The sequence below is a fragment of the Eurosta solidaginis genome, chromosome 1 (assembly GCF_040869045.1).
Source record: "Eurosta solidaginis isolate ZX-2024a chromosome 1, ASM4086904v1, whole genome shotgun sequence".
Taxonomy (NCBI): domain Eukaryota; kingdom Metazoa; phylum Arthropoda; class Insecta; order Diptera; family Tephritidae; genus Eurosta; species Eurosta solidaginis.
Genome location: NC_090319.1, coordinates 162,270,260 through 162,296,369, shown reverse-complemented (window position 1 = coordinate 162,296,369; position 26,110 = coordinate 162,270,260). Strand labels below are relative to the sequence as shown.

At 39.5% G+C, this 26,110-nt stretch overlaps 1 protein-coding gene across 3 annotated transcripts in view; it reads right to left on the bottom strand.

Annotated features, from left to right (window-relative positions):
* l(3)80Fg (dnaJ homolog subfamily C member 16 l(3)80Fg) overlaps positions 1 to 26,110 on the bottom strand; it is a 2,137,133-nt gene that overhangs the window by 372,793 nt on the left and 1,738,230 nt on the right. The window lies entirely within an intron of this gene.

Here is a 26,110-nt window from a genome sequence, read left to right as displayed (position 1 = left end):
GACCATAACCACGCCCACTTTTTCGATTTTAACCCTTTTTCCGTGATCCAGTCGAGCTGAATTTGTGCAGGCAGACTCGTGGAAATATCTGTATCACATAAATTTTTTTAAAAATAGATTTTTATCAATTCTCAGATTTTCCAGAATTTAAGAAAAAAAGAATTTTTTCACTTTTTTCGGCATAACTTGAAGGGACTCCAAATTTTTAAACTACTAAAGCGTTCCGAAAAAAAAAATTGTTTTTCGACCCATCCTACTCCATACATTTGTAGTTTATCAATAGTAACTTTCTAACACTAAACGGTTTATGACGGACAGACGGACACTACGAGCTTCATACTATATACATAAAAAAAAATTTGACGTGTACATGAAAATCGCCGATACAGGTGTATTTTTATTTTGTCTCCCCTTTCCAAAAAAGTATATTTGGTTCATTGCACAGAACTAAAGCTCGTTTTTGTAACGCAGTGTACTGATTCATGAATAAGACGTTATTAGTTCAAGTTAATGAAATGTATTAGTGGATTTTTTATAGGGGGCCGTAAATTGTTTAGTCCCGGGCCCGGATTTTCTCTCTACGGCCTTGGGTGACAGTTTATGAAGTGACACGAAGAGTTGAGGCTTCTTATTAGCTTAGGTATACAAGAATCAATACTAAAATCTATTAATTTATTTTGTTTAAATATGGTTATTTTTTTATATTTTCTACAATTATTTGTTATGCCGAATATACGGTCTTTATTTTGTGAAGATTATTATATTTTAGCTCCTTATAACAGCTTTTATTATTAAATTTTCGTATATATCCATGGTGGTTAATGGAATTTTAACAGTGTATAAAATTGATGAAATATTTCTGAATACACTTACTACTGGCTGAAGTAATGCCTTTTCGTCAATATCAAATGGCATATGTCCTTTATTCATTTCTCCTATAGCTAAACCAATTTCCAATTTATTTAATATTATTGGACTTACAATTCCAATTCTTGCCCATTGTATGGCGTGCTTAACATTTACAATTTCTTCTTTGATTAGTCGTAGCTTATTTTGGATGCTTACTGCTACCTCATTTGTTATAACATTTTCCTTTTTTATAGCATTCAACAAGCTGTTAGTAATTTCAGTCATTTTATTTACTTGGCGTTTCAAAACATTATTTATAATAATTTGTTTATTATTGTTTACTAGCTGACCCGACAGACCCGTTGGCAACCTGAAGGGTTGCGCTACACATCCCCTTGAATCTGGTGTTTTAGTCGCCTCTTACGACAGGCATACCTACTGCGGGTATATTCTGATCCCCTAACCCGCTGGGGCTTCATTTGTAGTTCTTTCAAAAAATTTCATACCTTCCGAGCATGGAACTGATAAATTTACTTTTCCAGTACCTTGCACGCCTGTTGATGAAGATAATTTGTGGTTTACAGCCGTTAAGTTGAACTTACTGTCATTTGAATAAAATATTTTTTTAATTGCAGATAGAATACTTGCTAAATTATTTTTAAAACCTTTTGAAAACAACAAACATTTTAGTCTTAAACAACAATCCGCAATATCAGTAAATTGTCAAAAGGTCGAATCTACACGTTTATTAGCAGAATTTATCTGCAATGAAGCTTTTTTTAATTTAAAAATTTGTTTTCTCTATTTGTATATTTTATTCTTAGCGAATATCTAGGTTCATGGTGATCTTCTCTTATTTTGTCTCCAAAGCTCTCATCTGAGTATTTAATGTTCGGTTACACCCGAACTTAGCCTTCCTTACTTTTTTACATCTATCGACGTTGACGCTTAAACTTTATAAGGACTGCTAAGCGTCAAACTCTAAATACACCTCTGAAATTGCTGCGAATAAAATTAGGACTACTAAATTTCAATACGCATTATACACAGATGTAACTGGAATATGTGTCTATGTTCCTCTTCACTAATTCTAAGTATCACCTCAACAAATGTTGTGTGTCCACTATTCATCGCAACCAATTCAGCTATATGTTATACACAGCCATACAACAAAGGTTTTTGAATCCGGTTTTCGGCACAACATGTTTTGTAGCTAGTTGAGGCTAGATGGATCTCATAAGCAGCTATTTGCCGCTAGATGGGTCGCCTAAGCATTAGCGACGTAAACGTATATGCGTGTAAAAAAAAATACGGCTAATATTCTTGAGCAAAAGTTGTATGGTGAAAATATCACAGCGACACCTTGCATCACTTTTCTTTCAATTTATATCGCTACTTAGAAAAATGTTGCAAAGAGGAGGTGTAAAGTGTAAACAGTTGAGACGCACACCTTTATCAAATGTGTGTACCTTTACAAATTGTGTGCCATAGCTGACGTACTGAAAGTGGTAATTCAAAAATGATTTGATACGTTGGTACGTTATTTTTGATTTTGGATCCTACATGAAAATGAATGATATATGAACGTAAGAAGATGTTAATGAAAATTTGATGTATTTTCTTGATCTTGAAAAATAAAAAATGGTAAATAACCATTTGTCTTACATTGCTGTGAAACAATTTTGATGGTACTCCCAAAAAATAGTTTTTGGTACGAAGAAAAATATGTGAGCGGCAGTACTGGTTGCATTAGAAAAATGTAAATTTATATCACTTCTTAGAAAAATGTTGCAATAATAAAGGGGTGTAAAACAACCAAAGCCGCATGAATGATAACAACCAAACACGTACTATTAGCTAAAATATTCATAAATTGAAGATTTTCCAATTTTTTTTGCTGTGAATGAACAGTAAGTCCGATCGAAATGAAGGAAAGAAAAAATTTTTGAAATTCGTCAAATCGTTTTTGAGTAGGTAATAGCTAAAATATTTTTTAATTGAAGTTTTTTAAATAAATTTTTTAGTCGTAAATGATCCCTGAATCAGAGCGAAAATAACAGAAAAAAAATTATTGAAATCGGTGTAGCCGTTTTTCAGTTTTGAACGACCTAACGCACACAATAGCTGTGTTTTTTTTTATACTCAGCTCAGCAGAGCTCACAGAGTTCATATATTAATTTTGTTCACATAACGGTAATCCGTAACGGCATAAACTAATCGAGATAGATATAGACTTCTATATATTAAAATGATCTGGGCGAAAAAAGAAATTCATTTAGCCATGTCCGTTCTTCCGTCCGTCCGTAAGCACGACAACTTGAGTAAATTTTGAGGTATCTTGATGAAATTTGGTATGTAGGTTCCCGCGCAGTCATCTCAGATCGCTATTTAAAATGAACAAAATCGGACTATAACCACGCCCACTTTCCCGACATCGAAAATTTCTTAAAACCGAAAAAGTGCGATAATTCATTACCACATACGGCGTAAGCGATGAAACTTGGTAAGTGGGTTGACCTTGTGACGCAGAATAGAAAATTAGTAAAATTTTGGACAATGGGCGTGGCACCGTACACTTTTAAAAGAAGGTAATTTCAAAGTTTTGCAAGCTGTAATTCGGCAGTCGTTGAAGATATCATGTTGAAATTTGGCAGGAGCGTTACTCTTATCACTATATGTGCGCTAAATAAAAATTGGCAAAAGCGGATTACAAAAACGCCCACTTTTAAACAAAATGTTTTTTAAAGTCAAATTTTAACAAAAAATTTAATATCTTTACAGTATATAAGTAAATTATGTTAACTATCAACTCCAGTAATGATATAGTGCAACAAAATACAAAAATTAAAGAAAATTTCAAAATGGGCGTGGCTCCGCCCTTTTTCATTTAATTTGTCTAGAATACTTTTAATGCCATAAGTCGAACAAAAATTTACCTACCCTTGTGAAATTTTGTAGGGGCATAGATTCAATGAAGATAACTGTTTTCTGTGAAAATGGGCGAAATCGGTTGAAGCCACGCCCAGTTTTTACACACCGACTGTCTGTCCTTCCGCTCGGCCGTTAACACGATAACGAGCAAAAATCAATATATCTTTACTAAACTTAGTTGATGTACTTATCTGAACCAACATACATATTTTCATCGGAAATAGCATTTTTGCTCCAGAGGAGGAAGCCCGCAAGCATAATTTAGCTTATAAAAATACCTTATATATATATATATTTGGGAAATTAAGTAAAAGAACACTGAAGAATGCAGGCAGTTTGACGTTCCAAAAACAAAAACAATTTCTATCAAAAAAAAAAAGAAAGAAAGTATTTTTTGCAAAATTTTGAGAGTCAGCCAACGCCTCACTTAGTATTTCTTTACCACTTGGGAAAAACAGTAGATTTCAGTTTTGAGCTGACCGTACAGCGTTTATCTAATTTAAACTATGAACTAGTTAATAGTTAAATAATTTTAAAAGTGAAGTGAAGGGGATATTACGAAATAGTTACGTAAAACATCGTGGTTGAAAATGAGGTTATAGAAAAAAAAGAGTATTTGAATGAGAAAAAAAAATCTGTAAATAATTATTGTTAAGTATTCACAGAAAAAAAAAAACAGAAAAGAAGAGAGCTCACACTAGAGTTATTACTGTAAGAAAAATTTTGTGTAATCAATGAAAAGCAATATCAAAGTTCAAAGAAATTCCATAAATAAATACAATATTGTAATTGTTTTGCGGGGCAGTGTGGACCCGGGGAAGTCGGGCGTGTGTGTCGCAAATAAAAAGAAAGCAAAGAAAAGAATTAGGGCGAGTAATAACAAATGTATTCACGTTATAAACAATACAAATTCTCAGCTTTATTTATCATCAAAAAGGGAATTGCTTCACAAACTAATTCGAATTCAAAGTTCTTAAAATTGGTAATTACACATTCGTGCACGGCAAATGTTAGTAATATGACGACCGCAAATTGTTGGATAAATTACAATTCAAAAATAGAAATATTGGTGGCTGATTGCCAGACAATTGCCAAGTGCAAATTCTAATGTTAAAAAATCGCAATTATTAAGAAGAATCACAATAGCAAGGTGCGATTATAGCGTAATTATATGCACAACCTATGAAAAGATACGTAATATGATAACTCACCTGTGAGATAGCTGCTGGCTCGTTGACGTTCCAAAATAGAAAGAAAGTTTAAAAAACGAAAAAGGTCCGCACCACCTGCCGATAGCCAACTTTCGTCGAGTTTTCCCCTTTAAAGTTAGCGCTCGGCAGGGGTGGGCCGTTACCGGTAAATACTAAAATTGCCAAAAGTGTACATTAGGGTGGTAGCGAATATTTAGGCTGGTGGCCTAAACATGCCGGCCCCCTTGCGGCGAGCAACTCGAAAGAGCAAAGAAGGAAACTGATGAGTACGCCAGCAACCGACCCGAGGCGTGATAACTTAGATAAATTAAATAACTTAAAATAAATTAAAATTCCAATGGGATCTCCTGTGAACTCCCGGTCATCACTAATGCAGCCTCTCTTGGCGGAGCTGTGAATAAAAAGGGAAAAGTTAGTATGCATGTACGTGGGGTTGCTTGGTTTTGATGCACCTGGTTAATTGGATGTAATATGTATTATGTATTATATGAAGGCTGGATGTCGCTGTAGACGCGTAAGAACGCTGCCAGACCGTTATGGCTGGAACGCTCCTGAAACGACCAGTCCGAAGATCGTCGGCTGCGTGAGGAGCCCATTGACCGTTACTGGGGCTGTGCCACTAACCATAATGGTGGCGTACACGTCGGCCCCGAGTGTTAAGAGGACCGGCGCAGATCGATAGAAAGTCGGGTCTGCGAGTCTCATAAATTGAAAGGGTGCCGTGACCGAGGAGTCAATCGTCGCGGTTGGGTTGAGACGCGTATGCCGTGATACCACCGTTGCCTGAGTCGTGACTCGATTCATTACCCCGTATTTCCCGCGCAACACTAGTGTGCACTTCGTAGTTCTGGCCGTATTAAGCCGTTCGAGTTGGAGGTCGTTGGCCAGGTGCGCGTCTATCACGGACGTCGGCGCGCAGGGATCAATGAGTGCGCGCACCAGATGGAGGCGCCCCCCTGCCTCTATCCGTATGATCGCTGTAGGAGCAATAGCAATAAATGCTCGGGTGATCGTCATCGCGTCATGGGTTTCCCGTAAGCGCCCTGTCCTGAAGCCGGCGGGGTGCGCCTGATGTGGAACGATAGTGGTGGTGGTACCCTTCTTGTATGGTTGATACGGGGCTGCTCTGCCAGTAGAGAGTCGGGTCGAGCGGAACGGACGCGGCTCCGCCCCGCCCCGGCGCCCACTGGCATTGCGGTGCGATGGGCGGAAAGGACGCGTCTCCGCGCCATCCCCGTGTTCCATGTGTCGCTGATTATTTTTCTGCTTCTCATGCTGAAGCAGCGGTCGGAAGGATCGTGCTTCTCCACTGGTCGTTGGGGCGATGGCTAAGGCGGCTGCACTTCGCGTGAACTCTTCCATCTCCTTCTCCTCCTCTTCTACCTGTTGGGCCCACGATCGTGTGTCCTCGGTGATGTTGATCGATAGCACCTCGTCGCTTTCGTCGTCGTCGCGCTCCCCGCAAGGGATCGGGCGTGGCCGTGCTTGCTCGTCCTCCATGTGAAGCGTAGTGTGGTGTGGTTCACGGCAGCGGTGGCAGCGGTCGTTGCTAGGGCATATCTCTAACCGATGGAACGGCGATAGGCAATTGGGGCAGTGCCGGTGTATAACGACGGCCCGGAGGCGTTCTTCTGCCGACATTCCCCGGTACAGCGGGCATAGTCGCATGCCGTGGTTCTTCTGGCACAACCGGCAGGAGACGGTGAAGGAGTCAACGCGTTGCTCCGTCTTGTTGCGTTTGACCGAGAAACCCGTCATTCTGGAACGGGAACTTGTTATTATTTGGTTTGCATTTTAAGGGGGGTTGGGTGGCGTATGGGCGGAGAGTAGAGGCTTAATTGATCGAGCTTGTGGTTGGCGTACTCGGGATAAAGGGTTGTGTGGAACGAATAATCTTATTAAGTTATTCTGTCGATGTAATGTTGGGTTTGTAGTGGTTGAAACCTCTGTTATATTTAATATAATTTTATTGAGATACGCCTAGAGGTATCTTTAATGTTGGTAAATATCCTCATCATAACGAAATTCTGATATTGAAAGCAGTTCTTTTTGGTGTTTGCCTAATACAGGCAATATGCGGTAATATACGCTACATTTGTGTAGCAGATGGTATCACGAGTTACCCGTGTATTTTCACGGCTCCTTGTAGTTGCCCTACAACAATTTGGTCACAAAACTCACCCACGCCGATACAAATGTGGCTGTGAATATAACCTATGAATCCCGGTAAAATGACTAGTCAAATGACGTCGTGCATACAAATGTGCGACAAATGTAAAGAGGCCTTTACTCGCTGTCTGGGAACACTCTTTGTGTTGATTTGGGCCATGTTGTGTGAGAATCACAAATTGTGGTGTGTTTGTTGATTCCAACACAACCCTGGCGGGAGTAGCCTACGCTAACGAGTGTGGCAATTTGTAGAGCTGTCAGCGGTTCACTCTTCCAATCGTTGGAATGAGACCGCTGTGCGGTGCTGCCCATTGCAATGTAATGATACCTAATGGTCATGTCGTGAAAATATTTAGGGACAGCTCGCGACTGAGTCCTGACGCGACATTAAATTTATATTTTGTTCTAAAAAGTTTAATTTCTCCCTTATTTGTAACATCGATAGCATAGATGACACTACTTTATTCCTGCTGGGATTTCAAGCAAAAAAGGGACTGACGAGAGTCTGTCGAAACTTCAATACACAAACAAAGCAATTTCTGTCATGAAAGCGAGACCACTATTGAGTGTGACATGTTTAAAATTTAAAACACAAACAAAATCATGCACAGATAAAACCGCGAAAATTATTTCGGTCTCGAGTGGTTAACCCCCCTTTTTTTCAAGCAGGCTGATTTTGATTGTGTTTTTATGCCCAAATTTTCAAACTAAAAACTTTTCTCAAAAAAAGAAAGAAGCAAAAAGACGGCCGAATGTCAGGAAAACTATCGAAATACAACCTGGCGCGTGTGTTTTCAGTGAAACCAGGCTGTATCTTCAGGGTTTTCGTTAGTTGATTTTTTTGTTCGGTTATTAACACTCGAATTTGTTGGATCCCGCGGATCCGAGTTGTAATACTCTTTGGATCGCGCGCAATGTGCTTACTGTGTAAGAACCGAAAAAAGCAAATGTCATCGAGTGGCAACCTTGATTCATTCATTCAAAATGTCATTCATTCATGGAAATGAGTATAGATACATTTTGAATGAATTTTCACTATGAAGAAAAACTTGTGATGGGTAAGTATAAGTATGCCAGTATCGTTCCCTTTTTATAATTTAATAAATATACTAATTTTTTATTCTTTTATCTCATTTCAGGTACTCTTTTATTTAATTTCAGGTACACAGCTACAAATTAGTGAAATGTTGGATACAAATACAAACACGTTGCGAATGGGAAGTCATGCAACGTAATATGAGCGGTTCAGCGGCGTTAGCGACAACATACAGCGATTAAGAACATCTTTTGTCATTCGTTAGGTGGCTGAAAGCATCCCAGCTGACAGCATTGCAGCGGGCAATACCAAAAAATAAAATTCCTTCATCGTTTCCAATTGGGGGGAAAATCATAAATTTTGATTTTACTTTGACTGTAGTTTGTTTGGAAAATGATAATGTCTAAATATGATCCCTATGGGACGCCGACAAAACCAGATAGCAATTGTCGCACATGCACAGATTTTAAGTTTTGGTCCTACATTGGGGGAAATACCAAATGCTGATATTTATAGCGAGAAACAAAGTATGGACAACTTTTTCCTTACTCCGCAAAACCTATCGCCTCATCAAGGGATGCAAAAGCTTGACGATGATTGGGTTTTCATATGCTCGCAGTGTAATTTTGAATTTAAGCAAAGAAAAGAGCATATAAAAAACGAACATGATTTAAACGATGAAAATATTTATAAATGTCTTTATTGCACTGCGGCATTTGGGTATTATAAATCATTAAAAGGTCATGTAACCATGATGCATTCCATTCATCTATCATCAAAGTATGAAACTCCGGCTACATATTCGAATTCAAGTCAAGACAATGATAAACTAAAACCTCCGCGTTTAAGAAAGCGTAAAAATTCGTCGTTGTGTCCAAATCATTTTCAATGGAGAATTGCACAAAGGTGGACGTAGCATATACGAAAAACCGTGGACCGATGTTGCTTTTACTATTGTCGTTTCGAAACCAATAAAAGTTTACCACGAGTTTAAACAAAGAGTTTAATAATTTCCTGCTCTTGAGCGTAGCTTATTTATAATATGAAGCAATTATAATTTTAGTTAAAACAGAGGCAAGCATTTTACACAATAATAAATTCAACTAAATTAGTAAAATTAAAGAGGACCAAGGCAACAAAAGACAAGCGTCGTCCGAGGAACGAGCACCCTTAACGCCGCCGTCGCTCACCGAATTCATCCTCATCGCGGAACATCAGCAATACATCTTGGGTATCACCCATAGGATCTGCTAGTAAAAATAAACGCCGTACCAAGACCAACAAGTCTAGATGAAATATGGAATGATTTGGCAGATGGCATCAAACAAGTATTTCAACCAGAAACTCAAATTTATCAACGGATCGTTATATGCACTTATATACATATGTTTATAATTATTGTACAAGTGTAAATACGGTTCAGCGTTCAGTGGTTAGGGCAGGTGGTGCACAACTTGTGAGCAAAAAAATTATATGATCGTCTCAAGGAGTTCCTGAAAACATATTTGATTGGTCTCGTTATGCTGGCCTCTAATAATGATACTGGTTTTGTGGCAGCATTGGATAAGGCTTGTGAGAAATTCATTAATTTGAACGAAATAACACAGGCAAATAGTGCCAATAAATCGCCAGAGTTGCTTGCAAAGTACGGTGACTTGTTACTGAAGAAATCTTATAAGAATCCCGAGGATAGAGAACTGGAAGATAATCTCAATCAAGTTATGGTAGTTTTTAAATATACTGAAGATGAGGATGTATTTCAGAAATTCTATTCCAAAATGCTTGCCAAGCGTCTGGTATATCATACATCTGCATCAAATGATGCCGAAGCAATGATGATTTCAAAATTAAAACAAGCTTGTGGCTATGAATATACAATCAAGCTGCAACGTATGTTGCAAGATATAGGTCTCGCTCAAGATTTAAAATTTGAGCTTCAAACAACATTTGTCTAATGCAAGAATCCCACAAGAAATTGATTTTAGCATTGAAGTGTTGTCATCGGGCTATGGCTTTTTTTTGTGATGGCGCTTGCTTCAATGCGGCCTACCAGCAAATGGATTGAGGCACTCGACAAGGTAGGTTTTGGGAAAATCCATGGGCTAAAACCATAATGACTACAGCATTTTCCTTTCTTCTTACTAGTTAGTCTGACGCTTTGGCATACGGACTCTGTCTACGTGAAGAGCGACAGCGATACCTTTGAGCACTTAATCACGTTTATATATCGGCAAAACGCTCATAACCGTTTACAATGTTGGTGGGATGTTGAACGCGGTTTAATACGTCAATGGAAAAGGCGCTGTTGTAGATTGTGCGGCTTTTGTCAGGGGGTACAGAACCAATTTCTCCCTACAGCAACCATATAGCCTGGCAGGGAGACTCAGGGTGAGTATTAAATGAAAATTTTCTGGCTCCCAAACCACGAAACTTTATGCATGTAATCCAGAGCAATGATTTTCTTTAATTTTGGCCCCCAAAAGTTTTTCAAAGCTGAAAGAGGCAATTTATAGGTACGGTGCGAGAACGTTGGCTGACGGCTAACTCAATTTGATATGACTTTCATCCCGGTTAAATGCATGCGACACCGGGTTGAAACTTGGCATTAAATTCTTCAGCTCGACATAGCCACACATCGTCTCGCAGCGTTGCCCTTGTTATATGATTAGATACGATTGCTCACTAAAGTGAAGGTGAGTGTCTGCCCTTTTGATATGTATAGTGATCATATCGCTCACCATATCTTACCAGGTGACATGTTCGGTATATTATTTAATGTGTATTTAATTGTCTTCAATGCTGATAGCTCACCACTTAGGGGTAGTTACAGTGGATGAGAGGGGATAGTGTGTTAGTCATGGTGGTGCTGAGTCCTTTTAGATTTGGGATTGTCTGCACCCGTGATGACTATTGTATAGATCCCTATTTGCATTAGGGGTTTTTGGGAGTTGCTATTGTTGTTGGCCAATGACTCGATGAACATTGGCCCTTGCGTCAACAATGTGGTCTGAGACTGGAGAAAGGGTATCCTATCCCCCGTTTAATTGTAACACTCTCTCAATGTACTTAGTATTTGTACGTAAATCCGTTAACATTGTTAGTTCGAGAACTGAAAGTAATGTTTCAGAATGCCGGCTCGAAAAAAACGAGAAGCAGTTTTCGCTCACTATTTGGAATCATGTTGGAAGCCCTTTGGTGCTTAAATTTTAATCTTTCATAAAGTCACAAAGTGCTTTTTAAATTTCAATGTTTTTTAATCATTTTGGGTAATGATATTTGGTGTTCTGTGGCAGATAATGGATCTGCGTTAGGATTGTGTTGGCCTCGTTCGGGGTGAACGAGAGCTGGGTTGAGCGAGTTGTTGGCCTCGTTCGGGGTGAAGGAGAGCTGGGTTAGGGGGGTTGGTTATAACGGTTGGGAGTTACACGACTACCTCACCCTCCCTGGAGGGTGGTAGCAGGACCAATTTCGTGATTGGTCTGGTGGTTTGTCCCCTTGCCGTATCCAGTTCGACGACTCGAACTCGGTTATCGGGGCCATAATGAAGGTTGGCTATCCGACCTAGTCTCCATTCGTTGGGGGGCAGATTATCCTCCTTAATGACGACTAGGTCCCCCTGTTTGAGGTTTGATTGTGGATGCTTCCACTTAACGCGCTTCTGCAGTTCGGTGAGGTACTCCGTTTTCCACCGCTTGCAGAAGGTTTGATGCAACGCCTTAAGTTTTTCCCATCGATTGACGAGCGAAGCGCGATTCTCGCTGACGTCAATCTCGGGTGGCGCTAGTAGGTGGCCCCCGACTAGGAAGTGCCCGGGGGTAAGTGGCTCCAGGTTGGACGGGTCATTTGAAGACGGGCTTAGGGGTCGGGAGTTGAGACAGAATTAAATCCTGCACAGGAGGGTGCTAAACTCCTCTAGAGTAAGTTTATGATCCGATGCGATCTTTTTGAAATGAGTTTTGAAACTCTTGACTCCCGCTTCCCACAGCCCGCCCATGTGAGGAGCAGCGGCTGGTATGAAATGCCATGTCAGGGTTTGGTGGGCGTACTTCGAGAGGGTTTGGTCGCGCGCATCAACGAGGAATGCCTTGAACTCCGAGCGGAGAGCCCTCGACGCACCGATAAAGTTCGTCCCCTTGTCGGAGTAGAGGTTTTTCGGGCATCCTCGTCTGGCGACAAACCGACTAAACGCTGCTAGAAACGCGGCGGTGCTGAGGTCGCTAGTCGCCTCTAAGTGAATCGCCTTAGTTGCAAAACAGACGAATAGGCAGACGTAACCCTTTGACATGCGGCATCCTCGTCCGCTGTAAGACTTGATGTCAAAAGGCCCTGCGAAATCCACCCCGGTGTTGGTAAATGCCCTGCTAAAGGTAGTGCGTTCCGCAGGGAGGGTTCCCATGAGTTGCGTCGGGGAACGTTTGCGGAATAGCGTACAGGCCTTGCAGTTGTGTATGATGGATCGGATCATGTTTTTGACCCGAGGTATCCAATACTGCGTGCGTAGGAGCCGCAGCATTAGTTGGTTTCCGCCATGTATGGAAATGGTGTGGACAAACTGGACCAGGAGACGGGTGAGTCGGCAGGCGTAAAGGAGGATTATCGGGTGACGCTCGTCGACGGGAACGTCCCTGGATGCGTTGAGGCGACCCCCCACCCGAAGGACATTCTCTTCGTCGATAAAGGGGTTTAGAGAGAGAATCTCGCTTTTGGTCGCGATGGGTTTCCTAGTTCTCAGAGAGCTTATTTCTTCGGCATAGTGGTTGGTTTGGGATATCCTTATGAGGCGGCTAGTCGTAGCCTTGATTTCGTCGGGCGAGATCTGGTGAGACTCTGCTTTAAAGGACATTTTAGTTTTTGGACGTGTTCTATTCGAGAATCGTATAATGTAGGAGATTACCCGCAACGCTCTTGATAGATCGGAAAACCGATCAAGAATATCCTCGCTATTGTTGATGTTCGTTGCTACATGCACTTGTACTCGTTTTTCTTCGATGTTTGTGTGGTACTCCTGTTCGCCTTGAGATGGCCATTTTGCTTTGCCTTCTTGCAGCCAAGAAGGTCCCTGCCACCACAAAGAGTTGTCGACTAGGTCCGTGGCTGGAAGTCCTCTGCTGGCTAAGTCCGCTGGATTGGATGCGGACTCGACATGATGCCATGCTTTAGTTCCTACCTTCTCGACGATTTTCGTTACCCTGTGAGCTACAAATGTTGACCAGGAACACGGGGGTTTTCGAATCCATGCGAGGACGATGGTCGAATCTGTCCATAGGTGCATGTTAAATGTGCCTAAGTTCAGGTTCTCCATCACAGTTTCCAAAGTTTCTGCCAGCAAGACGGCACCGCATAACTCCAATCGTGGTAATGAAATTGTTTTTACTGGTGCCACCCTCATTTTTGCCATGAGTAGACTAACGTATGTCCTGTCGTTGATCTTAGCTCGCACGTAAACCGTAGCCGCGTAGGCTTTTTCGGACGCGTCACAGAAGCCGTGAATCTCTATATCGTTGGTTGGGGTGAAGTGCACCCACCGAGGTATACGAATCCGGTTAATGGCGGGGTACTCCTGCATGAAGGTTTGCCACCGATCTAGAGTGATTGTGGATACCGGTTCATCCCAATCCGTCCCCTCCAGCCAAATGTTCTGCATTAATATCTTAGCTACGATGATAACTGGAGCAAGCCAGCCTAAAGGGTCGAAGAGTTTGGCGATGGCAGATAGGATCGCCCTTTTTGTTAAGATGTCCTGGTTTTCGATTGGTTTAGCTGTAAAATAGAAATAGTCGGAATGCGCGTTCCAACGGATGCCTAGGGTTTTTACCATGCTCGCGTCCTCGAATTCCAGAAATTCTTCCGTAAGCCTGTGAGGTTTGGGTATGCCCTGTAGTATCTTACTGCAATTAGATGTCCACTTTCGCAGAGGGAATCCTGCTGACTTTAATGCAGCTGTGATTTCATCGCGGGCCGTGATTGCTGCCTCGATGCTATGTCCCCCTGCAAGGACGTCATCGACGTACATACTGTTTCGCAAGATGTGCGCTGCGGTTGGCAGAGACGCCTCGACGTCATCAGAAAGTTGATGTAGGGTTCTGATCGCTAGATAGGGGGCACAATTTACCCCAAAAGTTACCGTGTTGAGTTCAAACACGCTGACAGGGTCCTCTGCTTTGAGTCGAAAAACTATTCTTTGGTATTGGGTTTGATTTTCCTTTACCCAAATTTGCCTGTACATCTTCTCAATGTCGCTATTGAAGACGTACTTGTAGAATCTCCATCGGAGGAGCAGTATTGTTAAGTCGGATTGAAGTACTGGGCCGGTGTGTAGAACATCGTTCAGGCTTGTGCCATTGGATGTCGGGCATGACGCGTTGAACACGACCCTCACTTTAGTCGTTGTACTCTCTTCTTTGATAACCGCATGATGCGGCAAGAAGTAGCAATCAGATGATTATGGTGGTACTACGGTGTGCACCTTAGACATATGCCCTAACGTGACGTATTCTGTCAGTACCCTATTGTATTCCGTCTGTAGGGCCGGTGTCTTGGCTAGGCGTGTCTCGTTCCGATAGAACTGAGAGCAGACGCTCTTAAGAGATGGGCCCAAACAGAGCGTTTTTGGGAAGTCTTGTTTGAATGGAAGGGCGACGGTGTATCTTCCATCTGAATTCCTTTCCGTCGTGTTCTTATATAGTGCCTTGCAATAGGCATTGTCTTCAGTCAGGGCCTTTTTTGTTGGTATGTTTTCAATTTCCCAGAAAGCGGTTAGTTGCTTGTCTAGGCTAATTTCGTTAAAAAATGATACTCGTGTATTGGTTGGGTGAGGTGCATCTGCACGACCGGTTAAAATCCAACCGAAGACGGTTTCTTGGGCGAGAAGCGTATTTAGAACGTTCTTCCGTATACCGTTTAGTATGATCTGGGGATAAATATCGCCTCCAAGTATGAGGTTGACTGGTTCATTAACGAAGAACCTCTTATCTGCCAGAGTCAAATCAGGGAACGCTTGCTGAGTCGTTGCGCTCACTTGGCAAGTCGGAAGGTCCCCTGTTAATCGAGGCAGGACTAGGGCCACTGTATTGATGCTTACTAAGGGGTCTGTAAGCGAACCTAAGTTAATCGAGCATGATTCCTTTACCTGTGCAGATGGTGTATTACTTATTCCTGACACCTGCACATGCAAACGTTTGGACGGAAGGTTTATTCGCTTCTTTAGTCTTTCAGTTATGAAAGAGCATTCGGACCCAGAGTCTATAAGCGCTCTGGCGGAAAATTTCACTCCGTTGTGGATTATATTAACCCGTGCTGTTCCTAATAACACCCCTTTAGTGGTGTTAGCATGACACGAAGAGACGTTATTAGTATTATCTTGTCTTTTTTCAGACTCCATCCTTGCCCTAGCCTGCTGTGAGGTTGAAGGTGAATTGTCGGTGGCGTTTTGAGTCCACCTTTGAGGAGTTGTCTTTGATTGTGCTGTCGGAAGATGGAGCAAGGTGTTGTGCCTTGCATGGCACGTGCTGCAATTAAATTGGCTAGTGCATCGTGTCACGGTGTGTCCACCCGACAGACAATTCAGACAATAACTATTGTTTTTGATAAATTCTATTTTTCCTGACGTGGACATCCTACGGAATTTTTGGCAATTTCGTAATTTGTGCTCCGTACTGTTGCACATCTTACATGCCGACTTTGGTACGCTTGCTTGGTAAACCCCAAGTTTCGTAGAATTTTACCTAGAATTCGAACTCTGACTTTTGGGTGCTTTTGTTGTTTTATTACCCCTAAGATCGGAAACCGTCTCCAATGTCTGGAAGCGATTGGACAGGAATTTGTCCATATCCTCCCATTTCGGGATATCTGTCTTCCGTTCTACGGTCTGTTCCCAAAGAGCCAATGTAGATTCAGGGAGTTTTGTGGAGCATAAGTAGGTTATGATTGCATCCCAATTTGTGATGTCAATATTATGACATTGTAGCGCAGAGATGCAATTGTTTATCTCCCGTTGCAATTTTTTGATTGAAGTTTCACACTCCTGCTCGACTGCCGTCAGATTAAATAAAAGTTTTAATTGTGTGTTGACGAGGATACGTTTATTTTCGTACCTGTCGCTTAGATTCTTCCAGGCGGTTGCAAAACCCTCGTTTGTTAATGAGCACCTGCCCACTATTTCTTTTGCCTCCCCTTGCGTTTTTTGCTTCAAATAGTATAATTTCTCGACATCTTTCAGATCGGTATTGTGGATGTATATCGCCGTGAACATATCTCGAAAAGCTGGCCAGGAGAGGTAGTCGCCTTTAAATACATCGGTGTCACAAGGCGGCAGCCGCATTTTATGTCCACGGCGCGAGGAGTCTTCCTCCTTTGCTTCATCTTTCGCCGGCTGTGGGGTGATAGCTTCGGCTTCAGCCGCCACAGCAGACATGCATTGCAGGTAGCATGCAAAGCAACTTTTATTTTTCTTTCTTAATGAGCTGAGCTCGTCTTTGGACAGTTCAGAATTGCTGAGAAGACTTTCATATGTGGACTTGGTCTTCTTCCATAGTGCCCTTAGCTCCTCTTGCAGTAGTGCAAGGGTGTGCTTGTTCCGGGATTCGGCCGGGGTGGAGTTGAACTCTTGTTCAAACTCCACTATGGAATCAGCCAATCTAATATAAGTCTCCATTGATTTTATTAATTTGAATATTTTGTCTCTTTGAAGGTGTCGAGCTCGGAGGTAAACGACTTAGTGGCTTTGGTGTAAATGCAACCACAACAAAAAATTATAAGAGTGTTTTCGTTTTTGCTGTGATTGCGCTGTATAAGTAAAAGCTTTAGGAACACACGAATTCTGATTGAATGTGTTAACACAGATAGCAATCTTATGTGAATAGTGCTAAGCAAAAATTTAATCAAATGTAAATTATGCCGTGTATGTAATGTGGCCGGTGATATGAACCACTTATAGAAATCCTCACGAGGATTGTGCAAGCCACAGATAGAAATCCTGACGAGGATTTAATGTGTATGCAGTGATATGAAAATAAACACAAATAGAAATCCTGACGAGGATTTAGTGTGTATAAAATGATATAAATGTAGTGATATGCAGCACAGATAGAAATCCTGACGAGGATTTAATGTGTATGCAGTGATATGGAAATAAACACAGATAGAAATCCTGACGAGGATTTAGTGTGTATAAAGTGATATAAATGTAGTGATATGCAGCACAGATAGAAATCCTGAGGTTCTAGTCGGTGCAAAGTGATATTAAGCACGGATAGAAGTCCTGAAAGGATTTGATGTGTCTACAGTGATATGCAATGCAGAGAAGAGAATCGTCTGCAAATATTTAATGTGTCTTAACAGGTGTGTTGGACACAGATAGAAATATTTTGAAAACTTAGCGTGTTTAAAAAAAATTAAAAACGCCGATGGTAATCCCAATGTGGATATAGTGTAAAATGTGAACCACAGATAAAAAATCCCAATGAGGATTTAATGTGAAACACAGATAGAAATCCTGACGAGGATTAAATGTGTATACAAAGTGAAAGTGAACGCTGAGTATTCCCGAGTAGCCAACCAGGGATCTTTCCCAATATAAAAATAAATTTGTTTATCCAACTTACTGTGGAAAATTACGATTTAAAGTATTTATTAAGAAAAAAAAAGTGATAAAGATACAGCTATATAATATAAAACTCAGTACAAATTGTGTGATCAAGCCATTAGCCACCCAACGTAGTGATACTTTTTTGGCTTTTGGTAATATTTCAGCTCGCAAACTGATTACTAAAGTGAATTCCGTGATAGACAAGCTACGGCTATCAACCAAGTGAAATTATGGTTCCTGACTAGGAAGTTTGTCAATGTATGTGACGATGAGGGGGTACAACACAGTGCAGTGATGAGTGTGAAAGAAAAACTAAAAAAATTCACTGACTGTCTGCCTTGAGCGGTGTCGAGTAACCCTTACCACTGGTGGGGGGAATTACCCGATCGTCAAAAGGCGATTGGTGTGTTTATAACCACGAATTCTAACCATTTCACTTGCTTTGCCTTTTTTGTCTAACACGGAATGCACTTTCCGTGCGTAAATCACGAAACTAAAAAAAAAAATGTTTTGTGCAACCAAGCAACCACGTACCTTGTGTTTTTAGTTGATCGATGGGCAGCGATGTGTTGATGTGATGGACTGTAGAGTGATGACAAATTGTGATGATGATATGATGTGTATGACTGTAAGATGTGATGCTAATGTGTGTTTGATGATGGACCTTGACTGATGAGTATGATGATGATAAGATTGTATGTGATGTCGTCACGATGATATTAGTGGACTGTATGAGTGATACTGGAATGTATGATGATGTGATCTCGACGTCAATAGACTGTGTGTGATGATTTTATGGCAGTATGTGTGTTGTGTGATAGCGAGTTGCCAAAATGTTGTGCTAGTTGGTTTTGTTTCGCTGATTACTTTTTCCAATTTAACACTTTTATAAATAATTTCTCTTGGTTTGCTAATATTTTTCAATTATTCCGCTGCGCTGATTCTGTGTTGTCTTAAAATTTTTGATTTATCCGGCTCGAAGGACCAATGTTTTGCGGGGCAGTGTGGACCCGGGGAAGTCGGGCGTGTGTGTCGCAAATAAAAAGAAAGCAAAGAAAAGAATTAGGGCGAGTAATAACAAATGTATTCACGTTATAAACAATACAAATTCTCAGCTTTATTTATCATCAAAAAGGGAATTGCTTCACAAACTAATTCGAATTCAAAGTTCTTAAAATTGGTAATTACACATTCGTGCACGGCAAATGTTAGTAATATGACGACCGCAAATTGTTGGATAAATTACAATTCAAAAATAGAAATATTGGTGGCTGATTGCCAGACAATTGCCAAGTGCAAATTCTAATGTTAAAAAATCGCAATTATTAAGAAGAATCACAATAGCAAGGTGCGATTATAGCGTAATTATATGCACAACCTATGAAAAGATACGTAATATGATAACTCACCTGTGAGATAGCTGCTGGCTCGTTGACGTTCCAAAATAGAAAGAAAGTTTAAAAAACGAAAAAGGTCCGCACCACCTGCCGATAGCTAACTTTCGTCGAGTTTTCCCCTTTAAAGTTAGCGCTCGGCAGGGGTGGGCCGTTACCGGTAAATACTAAAATTGCCAAAAGTGTACATTAGGGTGGTAGCGAATATTTAGGCTGGTGGCCTAAACAGTAATAAAGTCTTAGAAACAAACGAGAGGGAAGAGTCAAACGAGAGGAAGTCTAAAGAATTTAATGTCTGCGGTTTTTTTTTTTTTTTGCTTTAACTAAATGTGCAGGAATAATTTAATCGACTTGATAAAATCAAAATAGGTGTTACTATCAAAAATATAAACTCACCGACATAAGCGATTTCCACTTGCTTAAAATGGCATATCTACAGTGTGCGGAATCTACGAAGGCCTTCAACAGATCCAGTATCTCTGTAAGTATTAATCATTGTTGCTGTGGTGATTTTATCATTTTTCTATTTATTTAAACCTGCTATAATATCGTATTTCGGTTGGCAATTTTTTTTTTCTCGACGATTTCTCCTTAACTAATATAAAATAATTAATCTATCAATTGGATAATAATTAAATATAAATCTAGTTTTGTTTTTTCATAGAATTTTTTTTCTATCAGGCAATCTAATATATAAACAATTAAGGAAGGCTAAGTTCGGGTGTAACCGAACATTACATACTCAGTTGAGAGCTATGGTGGCAACATAAGGGAAAATAACCATGTAGGAAAATGAACCGAGGGTAACCCTGGAATGTGTTTGTATGACATGTGTATCAAATGAATTTAAAGAGTATTTTATGAGGGAGTGGGTCATAGTTCTACAGGTGGACGCCATTCAGGGATATCGCCATAAAGGTGGATCAGGGTTGACTCTAGAATTTGTTTGTACGGTATGGGTATCAAATGAAAAGTGTTAATGAGTATTTTAAAAGGGAGTGATCCTTAGTTCCATAGGTGGACGCCGTTTCGAGATATCGCCATAAAGGTGTACCAGGGGTGACCCTATAATGTGTTTGTACAATATGGGTATCAAACGAAAGGTGTTAATGAGTATTTCAAAAGGGCTGGGGTTTAGTTCTATAGGTGGACGCCTTTTCGAGATATCGCCATAAAGGTAGACCAGGGGTGACTCTAGAATGTGTTTGTACGATATGGGTATCAAACTAAAGGTATTAATGAGGGTTTTAAAAGGGAGTGGTGGTAGTTGTATAGGTGGTCGCCTTTTCGAGATATCGGCATAAAGGTGGACCAGAGGTGACTCTAGAATGCATTTGTACAATAAGGGTATCAAACGAAAGGTGTTAATGAGTATTTTAAAAGGGCGTGGGGCTTAGTTCTATAGGGTGACGCCTTTTCGAGATATCGCCAAAAAGGTGGACCAGGGGTGACTCTTGAATGTGTTTGTACGATATGGGTATCAAATTAAAGGCATTGTAACGAATTTACTTGCAAATCCTCTTATTTGCAATCCTCTGCTAAGTTCGAATCACTAAACTGTTGAATAAATAACTCCAATTTGTAATAATGCAAAATGGCCTTTATTAAAGTACTTCACAATAACACTCAAACTGTGAAACGAATAGCTTGATTAATAACCAAACTGATTGATAGCTCAAATGAAACTTTAATATTCAAAATAATACTGCTATTGCTCGCTAGATAGCGTCTTAGTCGAAACTGCTTGACAGCTAAAATTAAACTGAATTCCAGCGCCTCTACAATTACCGCCTTTTATACTCTTTAGCTTCAACCTTCGCATCTTCTAGGCGCTTCCAGAATCTACTAGTCCAGCAGCTCTCAAACTTCTCAGCTGTAACTACAATTGCACAATTTTATAGTTTTTCTCATTGCATACTTATAGGAGTATCTCAGATATATGCATGCGTTTGTGCATTGACCCTCCGCTGCTCGTATACGTACATGGTATATATGTGTAGGCGCAACTATTGTTTCGTTTATGTAGATACATAATGATTGATCTATGGATGTGAATTCACGTCACTGCTTAGCATCGGCTTAGAGACGATAGCATCGCTCAGTGCTGCTAACATTCGTTACAGTATTAATGAGGGTTTTAAAAGGGAGTGATGGTAGTTGTATAGGTGGTCATCTTTTCGAGATATCGGCATAAAGGTGGACCAGGGGTGACTCTAGAATGCGTTTGTACAATATGGGTACCAAACGAAAGGTGTTATTGAGTGTTTTAAAAGGGAGTGGGCCTTAGTTCTATAGGTGGACGCCTTTTCGAGATATCGCCATAAAGGTGGACCAGGGGTGACTCTAGAATGCGTTTGTACAATATGGGTATCAAACGAAAGGTGTTAATGAGTATTTTAAAAGGGCGTGGGGCTTAGTTCTATAGGTGGACGCCTTTTCGAGATATCGTCATAAAGGTGAACCAGGGGTGGCTCTAGAATGTGTTTGTACTATATGGGTATCAAAATAAAGGTATTAATGAGGGTTTTAAAAGGGAGTGGTGGTAGTTATATAGGTGGTTGCCTTTTCGAGATATCGGCATAAAGGTGGACCAGGGGTGACTCTAGAATGCGTTTGTACAGCATGCGTATCAAACGAAAGGTGTTAATGAGTATTTTAAAAGGGCGTGGGGCTTAGTTCTATAGGTGGTTGCCTTTTCGAGATATCGCCATAAAGGTGGACCATGGGTGACTCTAGAATGTGTTTGTACGATATGGGTATCAAATTAAAGGTATTAATGAGGGTTTTAAAAGGGAGTGTTGGTAGTTGTATAGGTGGTCGCCTTTTCGAGCAATCGCGCTATAGGTTAAACGGCAGCTTTTGCTGTGCAAAAGTGATAAAATTAAAGAGCCGTTATAAATAATTTTTTGTTGTTTTTTAGTTGGAATTACTTCAACTAAAAGCGACATGAATTTTGTTTATGCTAAATATAAAGAACGGTTACACAGCTGTGTGTGCACAGCTGTGCGTAAAAGTCAACCAATTCAATTTGCTTGCAAGTTCAGTAGTGTTCGGTAAATTTTAAGTTCGTGTTTCTTGAATTAAGTTAACAATAATTGATTTATTTAAAATGGAAAATAAAGATATAAGTAGAAATAATTTTAATTAAAAGGCTTTTTATATATGTCGCTATACTTGTAAATAACTTAATAGTCTGCATAACCTTAAAACGGTGCCATTTGTCTCTAACTTTGACTTTCTGTAAGCTCTATACAATTTTGACCCCTTTTGACCTCTTTCAAATTTCATAAGTAGATTAATTAATAGATAGTGTGTCATTTGTAATTTATTTTAAATTGCGATTTGTTGCGATTTACGTTTAATACCTCTTTTCTTTAGTTAACCTCGGTATAAAAAAATTAGAATTGTTTGAAATATGGCGAAAAGAATGCACAAAAAAAGGACAATTTGATGCCGTTTGGAAACGCATTGTTGGCAAAATGAAAGACAATACAATTTCGGATGAAGTAGAAAAAAAATTAAACAAACATTATATTTTTTTTTTTGCGTAAAATTAGCTCAAAAGTGGAACAAATGTCACAGAAGGCTAGATATCTTCAAGAACGAATATGAATACTTTTGATTATAAAAGTGAAATATTCCGTGCAAAAGAAGAAAACTTAAAGTTTGGACTTAGTCCCCTTCACTGCTGGATAAGATTTTTTGAATTTACATTACATTTAGGCTATAAATGCAAATTGAAAAAGTGGCAGATACGAGGAAATGATAAGTCAATTATCTTAAAAAGAAAAACAGAAATACAAAACGATTTTTGGACAAAGCTCAGACTTCGCGTGGACATGCCCAGAGTAGGTGGTTGCGGTTCCACAAATGACGGAAATACTGCTCGTCGAGCATTTAGTGATCATGAGATTTTTTCTGAAATAACTGGTGTTGACAAAGAGCTTATTTTTCGATTTAAAATCATTTTGATTTGTTTATCCAGCCAGTTCGAAATAAACTCAAGCAAATTTGAAATATATTGCTTTGAGACAGCAAAACATTTTCAGGAGCTATGTTGCTGGTTGCCAATGACTTCTACGGTACATAAAGTCCTCATGCATTCAAAACGAATAATAGAAAATACGGTGCTCCCACTAGGCTTTTTTGCAGAACAAGCTGCTGAATCGCGACATAAAATATACAAATCCGATAGACTGAATCACGCCCGCAGGAACAACCGCATCAATAACCTGTTAGACGTGTTTAATAGAGCTATGGATACATCAGATCCATTAATTTCTACAACATTTTTAAAAATACGCTTTTTAAATTTTAAATTGCGATTTGTTGCGATTTACGTTTAATACCTCTTTTCTTTAGTTAACCTCGGTATAAAAAAATTAGAATTGTTTGAAATATGGCGAAAAGAATGCACAAAAAAAGGACAATTTGATGCCGTTTGGAAACGCATTGTTGGCAAAATGAAAGACAACACAATTTCGGATGAAGTAGAAAAAAAATTTAAAAAACATTATATTTTTTTTTGCGTAAAATTAGCTCAAAAGTGGAACAAATGTCACAGGAGGCTAGATATCTTCAAGAACGAATATGAATACTTTTGATAATAAAAGTGAAATATTCCGTGCAAAAGAAGAAAACTTAAAGTTTGGACTTAGTCCCCTTCACTGCTGGATAAGATTTTTTGAATTTACATTACATTTAGGCTATAAATGCAAATTGAAAAAGTGGCAGATACGAGGAAATGATAAGTCAATTATCTTAAAAAGAAAAACAGAAATACAAAACGATTTTTGGACAAAGCTCAGACTTCGCGTGGACATGCCCAGAGTAGGTGGTTGCGGTTCCACAAATGACGGGAGCTTATTTTTCGATTAAAAATCATTTTGATTTGTTTATCCAGCCAGTTCGAAATAAACTCAAGCAAATTTGAAATATATTGCTTTGAGACAGCAAAACATTTTCAGGAGCTATGTTGCTGGTTGCCAATGACTTCTACGGTACATAAAGTCCTCATGCATTCAAAACGAATAATAGAAAATACGGTGCTCCCACTAGGCTTTTTTGCAGAACAAGCTGCTGAGTCGCGACATAAAATATACAAATCCGATAGACTGAATCACGCCCGCAGGAACAACCGCATCAATAACCTGTTAGACGTGTTTAATAGAGCTATGGATACATCAGATCCATTAATTTCTACAACATTTTTAAAAATACGCTTACAAAAGCGGAAGCGTTCAACACTTTCAGCTGAAGTAATTGATCTATTACGTAGCTGCGAAACGATATAGGAATTTCAACTTGGCAACGAACACGATGAAATTATTGAATGTGAAGAGTCTCGTTATGATTTAAATTTACAAAATGAATTAGATTTAATCAAGTACTAAATGTTTTACTATAATTACATTAAACGAATGAATTTCATGTTTGCATTAATGGTTGCAAAAGGGTTAATATTGATTTTTGGTCTTTAATGGGTTAATTTCCATTTTTTTAACAGAATTACTTTTACTCTTGAAATGCTAACAAGTTTTAATTTGAGTACCATGATTTTGTTGGATTAATTAGTTTCGCACAGAAAAAGTGGTAATTTGGCCTATAGTGTATCGGCATAAAGGTGGACCAGGGGTGACTCTAGAATTTGTTTGTACGATATCGGTATCAAATGAAAGGTGTTAATGAGTATTTTAAAAGGGGGTGATCCTTAGTTCCATAGGTGGACGCCGTTTCGAGATATCGCCATAAAGGTGGACCAGGGGTGACTCTAGAATTTGTTTGTACGATATCGGTATCAAATGAAAGGGGTAATGAGCATTTTAAAAGGGAGTGGGCCTTAGTTCTATAGGTGGACGCCTTTTCGTGATATCTCCATAAAGGTGGACCAGGGGTGACTCTAGACTTTGTTTGTACGATATGGGTATCAAATGAAAGGTGTTAATGAGTATTTTAAAAGAGAGTGGGCCTTAGTTCTATAGGTGGACGTCCTTTCGAGATATCGCCATAAAGGTGGACCATGGGTGACTCTAAAATGTGTTTATACGATATGGGTATCAAATTAAAGGTATTCATGAGGGTTTCAAAAGGGAGTGGTGGTAGTTGTATAGGTGGTAGCCCTTTCGAGATATCGCCATAAAGGTGGACCCGGGGTGACTCTAGACTTTGCTTGTACGATATGGGTATCAAATGAAAGGTGTTAATGAATCTTTTTAAAATGGAGTGGGCCTTAGTTCTATAGGTGGTCGTCTTTTCGAGATATCGCCATAAAGGTGGGCCAGGGGTGACTCTAGAATGTGTTTGTTGAGGCCTTTAAAAGGGAGTGGTCGTAGTTGTATATGTGAAGGCGTTTTCCAGATATTGACCAAAATGTGGACCAGGGTGACCCAGAACATCATCTGTTGGATACCGCAAATTTTTTATATATGGGGTATTCCATCCCATTTCGACCAATTTTGAACCCGACCCTTTAGAATTGGCTGAAAGTTTTTCTTCTTTTTCTAGCTTACGAAAGACGTTTTTCAGAAGTTTTTCAAATTTTTCATCCAACTCAAAAAAAGTTATGATTTTTTAAAAAAACACCGTTTTTGTTTTCAAAAGGCTATAACTTTTTCAAAAATTGACCGTTTGGGATCTATTTTTTTTTAAATTTGTTTTTAAATGTACTTTTCGGAAAAATTTCAAAAAAATTTTTTAAAGTTTTTTTTCAATTAAATAAAAAAAAAAAAAAAAAATTATCGGCCCACTCCGGGATTAGTGGGGCTGATTGCAGAATTGATTGAAGTTTTTATGAGAAAACAAAAAAAAGGGCGAAATTCGAAAAATCTCGAAAAATTGAAAAATTACAAAAAAAAAACTTTAAATTTTTTAAAAAGATCCCAAACGGTCAATTTTTGAAAAAGTTATAGCATTTTGAAACAAAAAGGGTGTTTTT